The sequence below is a fragment of the Hyla sarda genome, chromosome 4, assembly GCF_029499605.1.
Source record: "Hyla sarda isolate aHylSar1 chromosome 4, aHylSar1.hap1, whole genome shotgun sequence".
In the NCBI taxonomy this organism is placed as follows: Eukaryota; Metazoa; Chordata; class Amphibia; order Anura; family Hylidae; genus Hyla; species Hyla sarda.
This window is the reverse complement of record NC_079192.1, coordinates 121,243,886-121,256,844: the sequence shown is the minus strand read 5'-3', so window position 1 is coordinate 121,256,844 and position 12,959 is coordinate 121,243,886.

Sequence of the window (12,959 nt, the reverse complement as noted above, 5' to 3'; positions counted from 1 at the left end):
TGACATGTTTTTACTTTTTGAATACATTAGAGACTTCAAAGTTTAGCAGCAATTTTCCAAATTTTCAGGAACAATTAAAAATCTAAAATTTTCACGGAGCAGTTCAGTTTGAAGTGGATTTGTGGGGCCTTTCTGTGACAAATTTCCCATAAATTACCCCATTATAGAAACTCCACCCTATACAAAATGACATTCAGAAAGTTTATTAACCCTTTTATACACTAACATGTTCTTGTAGTCCCATTTTTTTTCATGTTTACAATGAGTAACCCAATTTCTCTCGAGTATGGAAATACCTCATATGTAGATGAAAAGTGCTATGCGGATGCACAACATGGTGCAACTTTGGTATTTTGCAGAGAGAATTATGATGAAATTGTTATTGGGGGGCATGTCGCATTTAGGAAGCCCCCATGGTTCTAGAACAGCAAAAAAAAAAAAATATATATACACATGGCATACTATTTGGAAAACTCCGGTGAAAAAAAAAAATTCAAATCAACTGGTGCCAGAAAGTTAAACAGAATTGTAAATTACTTCTATTTAAAAATCTTAACCCTTCCAGTACTTATCAGCTGCTGTATACTATAGATATACTACAGAGAAATTTGGGAAGTTCTTTCCAGTCTGACCACAGTGCTCTCTGCTGACACCTCTGTCTGTGTCAGGAACTGTTCAGAGCAAGACACGTTATCTATGGGGATTTGCTTCTAATCTGAACAGTTCCTGACACGGACAGAGGTGTCAGCAGAGAGCACTGTTGTCAGACTGAAAAGAACTACACAATTTTCTCTGTAGAATACAGCAGCTAAGAACTGGAAGGGTTAAGATTTTTGAATAGAAGTAATTTACAAATCTGTTTAACTTTCTGGCACCAGTTTATTTGAAAACATTTGTTTTCCACATGTTTCCACCGGAGTTCCCCTTTAAGGAATGTAACAAGGGGTACACCACCACAGGTGTTTGACAAATTTTCATTAAAGTGGGATGTGAAAATGAAAAATTTGATTTTTTTTTTTCACTAAAATGCTGGTGTTACACAAAATTTTTCATTTTCACAAGGAGTAATAAGAGAAAATGCCCCCCAAAATTTGTCTCCTCATTTCATCTGAGTATGAAAAATTCCCCATATGTGGATGTAAAGTGCTCTGGGAAGAACTACAATGCTCAGAAGAGAAGGAGCGCCACTGGGCTTTTGGAGAGAGGATTTGGCTGGAATTGAATTCGGGGGCCATGTGCATTTACAAAGCCCCTGTAGTGCCAAAACAGTGGACCCTCCCCCCAACATGTGACCCCATTTTGGAAACTGCACTCCTCACGGAATGTAATAAGGGGTGCAGTGAGAATTTTCATCCCACTGGCGTTTGACAGATTTTTGGAACAGTGGGCTGTGCAAATGAAAAAATCTTTTTTTTTCATGGACCACCGTTACAAAAATCTTTTAGACACCTGTGGGGTGTAAATGCTCACTGCACTTACACTACTACACTTACACTGCTGTTACATTCCTGTGTAGTTTCCAAAATGGGGGTCACATGTGGGTGTTTTTTTTTTTTTTGCGTAGATGTCAGAATCAGTGTAACTATCAGCCATTCTAATGCAAATCACCAATTTAGGCCTCAAATGTACATTCTCTCTCCCTCCTGAGCCCTTTTGTGCACCCAAAGAGCACATTATGTCCACATATGGGTTATTTCCATACTCAGGAGAAATTATTACACATTTTGGGGCTCTTCTTCTCTTTTAGCTCTATAATATGGGGCAGTACCAGCATGTTAGTGTAAAAAGTGTAATTTTTTTACACTATCATGCTGGTGTAGCCCCCAACATTTCCTTTTCATAAGGGTTAAAGGAGTACTCTAGTGCAGAGTATTCCTGCTCCGTCCTGCCCGGGCTGCAAAATAAATGAAAATGAACCATCACTCACCTCCCTGGGTTCCCGCGGAGCGCCACTACAGCTGATCAGTCCTCCGGTCCATCTCCTTCATACTTCCGGGTGTAACGAAGCGCCACATGGCGCTCAACCTATCGCCGGCCGAGGCAGAACATCGCGGCAGCCGGCGATAGGCTGAGCACCATGTGACGCTTCGTTACACCCGGAAGTATGAAGGAGATGGACCGGAGGACCGATCAGCTGTAGTGGCGCTCCGCGGGAACCCAAGGAGGTGAGTGATGGTTCATTTTCATTTATTTTGCAGGACGGAGCAGGAATACTCTGCACTAGAGTACTCCTTTAAATGGAGATAAAGCCCCCCCACAAAACTTGTACGCAAATACCCCATATGTGTCACTAAACTATTGCCTTGAAATACGACAGGGCTCCAGAGTAGGAGAGCGCCATGCGCATTTGAGGCCTAAATTAAAGATCTGCATAGGGACAGACCCGGATGCAAGCATGGCGTTTGCCTCCTCCACCAAAAATACGCTATGGCAGTGTTTCCCAAACAGGGTGTCTCCAGCTGTTGCAAAACTGCCAGCATACCTGGCATTAAATGGTTTTTTGGCAATGCTGGGAGTTGTTGTTTTGGAACAGCTGGAGGCTCAGTTTAAAAAACAGTGCCGTACCAGCCGTTTTAAATTTTCATGGGGGCGGGGGGGTTAACAGTGTAAGGCTGTGTGTATGTAGTGTTTTACTCTTTATTTTGTGTAGGGTGTAGGTGTAGTGTTGTGCAGTGTTTTTGTGTTTTTGGGGTACATGCACATGGGCGGGGGTTCACAGTGAGTTTCCCACTGCGTTGAAACTCGCAGTGGGAATCTACTGTAAACCCCCACCCGTGTGCATGTTCAATCCTCCAGCTGTTGCAAAACTATAACTCCCAGCATGCACTTACACACCATACATGCTAGAAGTTGTAGTTTTTACAAAGCTGGTTGCCCACTGGTGGGGAAACACTGAGTTAAGTAACAGACTAACTCAGCGTTTCCCCACCAATGTGCCTCTGGCTGTTGCAAAACTACAACTCCCAGTATGCACAGTCTGTCAGTGCATGCTGGGAGTTGTAGTTTTGTGAGGCACAGCTGGAGGCACACGGGTTGGGAAACACTGAGTTAGGTAACAGACCCTAACTCAGTGTTTTCCAACCAGTGTGCCTCCAGCTTTTGCAAAACTACAGCATCCAGCATGTACTGACAGCCAAAGGGCATGCTGGGAATTGTAGTTATGCAACAGCTGGAGGCACACAACTACAACTCCCAGCATGGCCTTTGGCTATCTGTTTGACTGTTGCGGCCACCACTGCAGCTCCTAAAGAGGTAATTTCAGAATACGATTGTAACGTCGGGGGTTGGATCCATTGCTGTGCGGCATGTACCGCTACTTACCAATATAGTGCCGTACCATTCGTGCAGCTCCCCTTCTCAATGTAGGCTCCGGATGTCCTTTTTTTCTGCACTGTCGCATGCTCTGACAGTTTTTGCCACAATGTTGCTCAGGTACCATAGAACTGGTGGAGTAGAGTTATATAGGCAGTGCCTGGCAGGTATTAGCAGGCCACACACAGGCACGAGTCTCCTCTTATTGAGTCAGTGCACACTCCTGATTCCCTTTCCCCTGCTAATACCTGCCAGGCACTGGCTATATAACTCTACTCCACCAGTTCTATGGTACCTGAGCAACATTGTAGTTTTCTACAATAAAGGGTCCTCTCTGCTTTGTTCCTGTATTCCTGACCTTGCCTGTTTTCTAACTCTATCTCAGCCTGATCCTTCTGTACTTTGCTGCCCTCCTTTGTATGACCTAGACTATCACCCATACCTCTATATTCTAAAAAAGCTAACACCCCCTGACTGCTTCTCAGCTCTAATGTTCTACAGACTCAGCTTAGCTAAAACACCAATTCTGCTCGTACTCTGCTGTGCTGCGCTACTACCACTTACAGCGTCAGCTCGCCTCTCCTGCCTGTATCCCTGATGCTTAGCACAGGGGCATTCCTGCCTGCCTGTCAGGCCAGTGGCCACCTAACTGGGGCCACTCTTGCGGTAGCAACTGTTACGCTATGCACTCCAGCCGCACACGCTGGCCATGAGCGCATGGTCCCAATACCTGCTGCTGCCGGCAGGTCCCAAGATTTAAAGGGCCAGTGCGCTCATAAGTGTAATTCACCTGTGGCTCATTGATAAATTCCTCCACTCTCCTTACTTTCCTGCCGGATCTTTGTTGCCTTGTGCCTGAGAGAAAGCATTCCTGAGAGTTGCCTTGCCGTGTATCTGATCCTTTGCTCTGTGACTTGATCTTGTTACTCTGCCACCTGCCTATTGACCTCCTGCTATCTCCTGACTACGCTACTGTGCTGCCTGCCTTGACCCTCTGCTATCCTGACTATGAGCTGCCTTATCCCTCCTGTGCCTCACATCTCCTCAGCCCCCTGTGTGGTCGAGCCGTGCCAGGGGTAGCGACCTGGGTGCCGCCTGCCGCAGCAAGTCCATCGCGCTTTGCAGCGGGCTCTGGTGAAATCCAGCGATACTTTAGACTCCATTCCCTGGTATGGTCTGAGTCATCTGCCACCCATGTCCAGCGGATCCACATCCACCGGAGTTCCTGTCTTCTAAAACGTGAGTGTTACAGTGACCTAGTATCTTCACTGCAGAAGTCCAGCTTCCGCATCCTGGAGGGGGATAAAGGGTGGAAACCAGAGGAATTCTTAGATTATGTTACCAAAGACAAACTGGTAGGTGGCACAGTGGGTCTACACCCATTTGGGCATTACAACGATATGGCATATAGAGCTAATTAATTAGCTAGATTGAAATAGGAGATTAATCACTGCATACTAAGTCAGATTGGTTGCCACTGAGGTTTCCCAAAAGCATTTATATGCTCACTCCTGAGGCTCCATTTACAGATGGCCAAAAGAACGGAACAAAGTAATGTAGCAAGCACCATTTTTTGTCCTGGTATTATCCAGTAAAATAGCGGATAGCCCATGAACACAATTAGTCATCAGGGTCTCTTGGCATTTGTTGGTGTCCATAGTTCAGCGTCCTGTCCAGCTCTATTTGCTGCTCTTGAACAAGATCTGTGATGGAAGCCAGTGATGTAAATATAAGGGTTGCAGCAGTCACTAGTGTGACCAGGCCTCATGGTCCAGAGGGCCCAAGGGCCCCCTGTCATATAAGACACAGAACTAGCCGGAGCCTCCACCAGCGCCCTTTAGTTTAGGGAACCAGAATTCAATTGTATCATCATTTTTAAGACAATGCACCAGAATAACAGTGCTGGCCGAAGCGATAGAATACTAGGCTCCCACCCTGTTAACACTTCCTCTATGATGCACATGGCAGGATTATATGCTGCCTGCCTCATGCCACTCTGGCTATATCTGAGTAGTACAGCTCATTGGGAGCAGTGGCACTATTGAGGGGCAGTGGTACAGTTCAGAAAGGGGACGGTGGCAGAGTTCATTATGGGGCACTGTCACAGTTCATAAAGAGGCCTTAGCACCATTAATTGATTGAGGGGGCAAATTTGTATAATTTATTTTTTTAGAGAGCACAGTGGCATAATTGGCTCAAAGCACAGCATTTAAAAGCATTGTATTCAGGGGCACAGTGTGCGTGTCAGTTTTGCATTTTGGCCACAGTAGTTCTAGTTCTGATTTGAAGCATTAGCTCTTATCATATCTTAAAAATTATTCAGGTTATACTGTGAGCCGTAGATTTGCACATTGTGACCCTGATAGAGGCCCTGAACCTAGTAATATCTGACTTTACCACAGAGGACAGCTGATGAATTTTTTTTTTTAAGTACTTCTTTATGATCCACGCAGCATATAGTAGTACATTGTGGCGCTAACATTACAGAAAAAAGTAGCTTCCATGTTAAAGAAGGCATGATATCCAATGTTACTTTCTCCTTTATCACAATATGCTGAAGCAGATTGATGAAGACATAAATGTCTATTTCCTTGGTCCCAGCTGTGCTAGAAATGAAGAATTTAGAAATCTATAAATGTGCAGGCATCATGTTTTATAACAGGAGTAGCTTAGCATATTGATATACAGGTTTGTGGGAAAATATCGGGATGACTAATAATTTATTTATATACATTTCTGCTTATTCTGAGCTAAGTAGTCATGTGAGTGGCCCTACTCAGCGATTGACAAATTTCTATATGTACACTTATAGACAGATAGCTGTCAATCATCCATTGGGACCACCCACTGGACTACTTAGCCAGGAATGAGACAAGAATTCTGTTTAATGAGCGCTATCAGAATAAAAAACGTTTTATATGTTGTACATCTTGACAAAACATTAACTTTTCTAATATATTTAACAGAACATTTTCATCGTCTTTTTATAGAAATCGTGGCTTATGAATAAAGACCACTAGGGGTCCCCATACCATCCTGAACATAATCCTGTCCAACTGCAGCATTATCTTTGTCCCAGCTGAAGAACAGGCTGGAGCAAAGTCCAGGAAGTGATGGCGGGACTAGAACTCCTCTATGCTCATATTGAAGCATTATTTATTTATTTATTTATTTATTTATTTTTTTGTCATCTTATGACATGTGTGACATTACTAGTTATCCATCTGCTTAGCTCCTCTTTCTCTAAAACCTGATGCCCTCATATTAGACTGAATTTTTATGTGACAGGCTGGCAACTATTGTACTTGTCCTAATTTTTGAGAGGCCTTTTTTCTCCCACCATCCTTTTTTTTTTTTTTTTTTTTCTATCCCAGCCTATTGCCCATCTATCCCTAACCCCCTCACTGCCTTTAATTTTTTAAACATATTAAAAATGCCTTTTGTCTGCCTGGTAGTGTGCTCACTTACCAGGCAGACTTCTCCAGCAGGTGCGACGTCACTGATGCCTGCTGGGGGGGACTTCCGCCCTTAGTTCACCTATACAGTGTAGCTCCAGCTGTTTCCCCACTGCAACTCCCAGCTTGCCTTGACATCTTTTGGCTGTCAGGGCATGCTGGGAGTTGCAGTGGGAAAACAACTGGAGGCATACTGTATAGGTGAAAACAGTATCTGTGATGCCCGCAGCTGCCGCACATCCCGCTCTCCCGAGCCCCGCCACGCAACCTGGTCCGACCGCAACTGTTACGCCGAGCGCTCCGGGTCCCCGCTCCTCCCCGGAGCGCTCGCTACACTCTCGCTCCCGCAGCGCCCCGGTCAGATCCACTGACCGGGTGCGCTGCGATACCGCCTCCAGCCGGGATGCGATTCGCGATGCGGGTGGCGCCCGCTCGCGATGCGCACCCCGGCTCCCGTACCTGACTCGCTCTCCGTCGGTCCTGTCCCGGCGCGCGCGGCCCCGCTCCCTAGGACGCGCGCGCGCCGGGTCTCTGCGATTTAAAGGGCCACTGCGCCGCTGATTGGCGCAGTGGTTCTAATCAGTGTGTTCACCTGTGCACTCCCTATGTATACCTCACTTCCCCTGCACTCCCTCACCGGATCTTGTTGCCATTGTGCCAGTGAAAGCGTTCCCTTGTGTGTTCCTAGCCTGTGTTCCAGACCTCCTGCCGTTGCCCCTGACTACGATCCTTGCTGCCTGCCCCGACCTTCTGCTACGTCCGACCTTGCTTCTGTCTACTCCCTTGTACCGCGCCTATCTTCAGCAGTCAGAGAGGTTGAGCCGTTGCTAGTGGATACGACCTGGTCACTACCGCCGCAGCAAGACCATCCCGCTTTGCGGCGGGCTCTGGTGAATACCAGTAGTGACTTAGAACCGGTCCACTAGCACGGTCCACGCCAATCCCTCTCTGGCACAGAGGATCCACCTCCTGCCAGCCGGCATCGTGACAGTAGATCCGGCCATGGATCCCGCTGAAGTTCCTCTGCCAGTTGTCGCCGACCTCACCACGGTGGTCGCCCAGCAGTCACAACAGATAGCGCAACAAGGCCACCAGCTGTCTCAACTGACCGTGATGCTACAGCAGCTACTACCACAGCTTCAGCAATCATCTCCTCCGCCAGCTCCTGCACCTCCTCCGCAGCGAGTGGCCGCCTCAGGCCTACGACTATCCTTACCGGATAAATTTGATGGGGACTCTAAGTTTTGCCGTGGCTTTCTTTCACAATGTTCCCTGCACTTGGAGATGATGTCGGACCAGTTTCCTACTGAAAGGTCTAAGGTGGCTTTCGTAGTCAGCCTTCTGTCTGGAAAAGCTCTGTCATGGGCCACACCGCTCTGGGACCGCAATGACCCCGTCACTGCCTCTGTACACTCCTTCTTCTCGGAAATTCGAAGTGTCTTTGAGGAACCTGCCCGAGCCTCTTCTGCTGAGACTGCCCTGCTGAACCTGGTCCAGGGTAATTCTTCCGTTGGCGAGTACGCCGTGCAATTCCGTACTCTTGCTTCAGAACTTTCCTGGAATAATGAGGCCCTCTGCGCGACCTTTAAAAAAGGCCTATCCAGCAACATTAAAGATGTTCTGGCCGCACGAGAAATTCCTGCTAACCTACATGAACTCATTCATCTAGCCACTCGCATTGACATGCGTTTTTCCGAAAGGCGTCAGGAGCTCCGCCAGGATATGGACTTTGTTCGCACGAGGCGTTTTTTCTCCCCGGCTCCTCTCTCCTCTGGTCCTCTGCAATCCGTTCCTGTGCCTCCCGCCGTGGAGGCTATGCAAGTTGACCGGTCTCGCCTGACACCTCAAGAGAGGACACGACGCCGCATGGAGAATCTCTGCCTGTACTGTGCCGGTACCGAACACTTCCTGAAGGATTGTCCTATCCGTCCTCCCCGCCTGGAAAGACGTACGCTGACTCCGCACAAAGGTGAAACAGTCCTTGATGTCAACTCTGCTTCTCCACGTCTTACTGTGCCTGTGCGGATATCTGCCTCTACCTTCTCCTTCTCCAGTAAGGCCTTCTTGGACTCCGGATCTGCAGGAAACTTTATTTTGGCCTCTCTCATCAACAGGTTCAACATCCCAGTGACCAGTCTCGCCAGACCTCTCTACATCAATTGCGTTAACAATGAAAGATTGGACTGTGCCGTGCGTTACCGCACGGAACCCCTCCTAATGTGCATCGGACCTCACCACGAAAAAATTGAGTTTTTGGTCCTCTCCAATTGCACTTCCGAAATTCTCCTTGGACTACCCTGGCTTCAACACCATTCCCCAACCCTGGATTGGTCCACAGGGGAGATCAAGAGTTGGGGTCCCTCTTGTTTCAAGGACTGCCTTAAACCGGTTACCAGTACTCCTTGCCGTGACCCTGTGGTTCCCCCTGTAACCGGTCTCCCTAAGGCCTATATGGACTTTGCGGATGTTTTTTGCAAAAAACAAGCTGAGACTCTACCTCCTCACAGGCCTTATGACTGTCCTATTGACCTCCTCCCGGGAACTACTCCACCCCGGGGCAGAATTTATCCTCTCTCTGCCCCAGAGACTCTTGCTATGTCTGAGTACATCCAGGAAAATTTAAAAAAGGGCTTTATCCGCAAATCCTCCTTTCCTGCCGGAGCCGGATTTTTCTTTGTGTCCAAAAAAGATGGCTCCCTACGTCCTTGCATTGACTACCGCGGTCTTAATAAAATCACGGTAAAGAACCGCTACCCTCTACCTCTCATCTCTGAACTCTTTGATCGCCTCCAAGGTGCCCACATCTTTACCAAACTGGACTTAAGAGGTGCTTATAATCTCATCCGCATCAGAGAGGGGGATGAATGGAAAACGGCATTTAACACTAGAGATGGACACTTTGAGTATCTGGTCATGCCCTTTGGCCTGTGCAACGCCCCTGCCGTCTTCCAAGACTTTGTTAATGAAATTTTTCGTGATCTCTTATATTCCTGTGTTGTTGTGTATCTGGACGATATCCTGATTTTTTCTGCCAACCTAGAAGAACACCGCCAGCATGTCCGCATGGTTCTTCAGAGACTTCGTGACAATCAACTTTATGCCAAAATGGAGAAATGTCTGTTTGAATGTCAATCTCTTCCTTTCCTAGGATACTTGGTCTCTGGCCAGGGACTACAAATGGATCCAGACAAACTCTCTGCCGTCTTAGATTGGCCACGCCCCTCCGGACTCCGTGCTATCCAACGTTTTTTGGGGTTCGCCAATTATTACAGACAATTTATTCCACATTTTTCCACTATTGTGGCTCCTATCGTGGCTTTAACCAAAAAGAATGCCAATCCTAAGTCATGGCCTCCTCAAGCGGAAGACGCCTTTAAACAGCTCAAGTCTGCCTTTTCTTCAGCTCCCGTGCTCTCCAGACCTGACCCATCTAAACCCTTCCTATTGGAGGTTGATGCCTCCTCAGTAGGAGCTGGAGCGGTCCTTCTACAAAAAAATTCTTCCGGGCATGCTGTTACTTGTGGTTTTTTTTCTAAGACCTTCTCTCCGGCGGAGAGGAACTACTCCATCGGGGATCGAGAGCTACTAGCCATTAAATTAGCACTTGAGGAATGGAGGCATCTGCTGGAGGGATCAAGATTTCCAGTTATTATTTACACCGATCACAAGAACCTCTCCTATCTCCAGTCTGCCCAACGGCTGAATCCTCGCCAGGCCAGGTGGTCTCTGTTCTTTGCCCGATTTAATTTTGAAATTCACTTTCGGCCTGCCGATAAGAACATTAGGGCCGATGCTCTCTCTCGTTCCTCGGATGCCTCGGAAGTAGAGCTCTCTCCGCAACACATCATTCCTCCTGACTGCCTGATCTCCACTTCTCCAGCCTCCATCAGGCAAACTCCTCCAGGGAAGACCTTCGTCTCTCCACGCCAACGCCTCGGAATCCTCAAATGGGGTCACTCCTCCCATCTCGCAGGTCATGCGGGCATCAAGAAATCCGTGCAACTCATCTCTCGTTTCTATTGGTGGCCGACTCTGAAGACGGATTGTTGTGGATTTTGTGCGAGCCTGCACTGTCTGTGCCCGGGATAAGACTCCTCGCCAGAAGCCCGCTGGTCTTCTTCATCCTCTGCCTGTTCCCGAACAGCCTTGGTCTCTGATTGGTATGGACTTTATTACAGACTTACCCTCATCCCGTGGCAACACTGTTGTTTGGGTGGTCGTTGATCGATTCTCCAAGATGGCACATTTCATCCCTCTTCCTGGTCTTCCTTCTGCGCCTCAGTTGGCAAAACAATTTTTTGTACACATTTTTCGTCTTCACAGGTTGCCCACGCAGATCGTCTCGGATAGAGGCGTCCAATTCGTGTCTAAATTCTGGAGGGCTCTCTGTAAACAACTCAAGATTAAATTAAACTTTTCTTCTGCTTATCATCCTCAATCCATTGGGCAAGTAGAAAGAATTAACCAGGTCCTGGGTGATTATTTACGGCATTTTGTTTCCTCCCGCCAGGATGACTGGGCAGATCTTCTACCATGGGCCGAATTCTCGTATAACTTCAGAGTTTCTGAATCTTCTTCCAAATCCCCATTTTTCGTGGTGTACGGCCGTCACCCTCTTCCCCCCCTCCCTACTCCCTTGCCCTCTGGTGTACCCGCTGTGGATGAAATAACTCGTGATCTTTCCACCATATGGAAAGAGACCCAAAATTCTCTCTTACAGGCTTCATCACGCATGAAGAAGTTTGCTGATAAGAAAAGAAGAGCTCCCCCCATTTTTTCTCCCGGAGACAAGGTATGGCTCTCCGCTAAATATGTCCGCTTCCGTGTTCCCAGCTACAAATTGGGACCACGCTATCTTGGTCCTTTCAAAATTTTGTGCCAGATTAATCCTGTCTCTTATAAACTTCTCCCTCCTTCTCTTCGTATTCCTAATGCCTTTCACGTTTCTCTTCTTAAACCACTCATCATCAACCGTTTCTCTCCTAAACTTATCTCTCCCACTCCTGTCTCCGGTTCTTCAGACATCTTTCCTGTAAAGGAGATACTGGCCTCCAAAAAGGTCAGAGGAAAAACCTTCTTTTTGGTTGACTGGGAGGGCTGTGGTCCTGAAGAGAGATCCTGGGAACCTGAGGACAATATCCTAGATAAAAATCTGGTCCTCAGGTTCTCAGGCTCCAAGAAGAGGGGGAGACCCAAGGGGGGGGGTACTGTTACGCCGAGCGCTCCGGGTCCCCGCTCCTCCCCGGAGCGCTCGCTACACTCTCGCTCCCGCAGCGCCCCGGTCAGATCCACTGACCGGGTGCGCTGCGATACCGCCTCCAGCCGGGATGCGATTCGCGATGCGGGTGGCGCCCGCTCGCGATGCGCACCCCGGCTCCCGTACCTGACTCGCTCTCCGTCGGTCCTGTCCCGGCGCGCGCGGCCCCGCTCCCTAGGGCGCGCGCGCGCCGGGTCTCTGCGATTTAAAGGGCCACTGCGCCGCTGATTGGCGCAGTGGTTCTAATCAGTGTGTTCACCTGTGCACTCCCTATGTATACCTCACTTCCCCTGCACTCCCTCGCCGGATCTTGTTGCCATTGTGCCAGTGAAAGCGTTCCCTTGTGTGTTCCTAGCCTGTGTTCCAGACCTCCTGCCGTTGCCCCTGACTACGATCCTTGCTGCCTGCCCCGACCTTCTGCTACGTCCGACCTTGCTTCTGTCTACTCCCTTGTACCGCGCCTATCTTCAGCAGTCAGAGAGGTTGAGCCGTTGCTAGTGGATACGACCTGGTCACTACCGCCGCAGCAAGACCATCCCGCTTTGCAGCGGGCTCTGGTGAATACCAGTAGTGACTTAGAACCGGTCCACTAGCACGGTCCACGCCAATCCCTCTCTGGCACAGAGGATCCACCTCCTGCCAGCCGGCATCGTGACAGCAACGTTTTGTGCATGCACCCTAACAGTGCTGTCTGGGCATGCTGGGAGTTGTAGTTTTGCAACAGCTGGAGGTGCCCTGTTTGGGAAAAACTGGGGACCACTCACTCCAGTGCACTTTTAGTTTGCCCCTTTATGACATCACGTTTCTACTCCCAACATGCAGCGCTGGGTGTGTTTCTATCTGTGCTCAGGAGGAGTGTTGCGGTTTCTGTTCACCGGTAGACCGGCAGCCATAATCCCGAGCTACACCTCTTACCAGACCAAACACTCACCGGA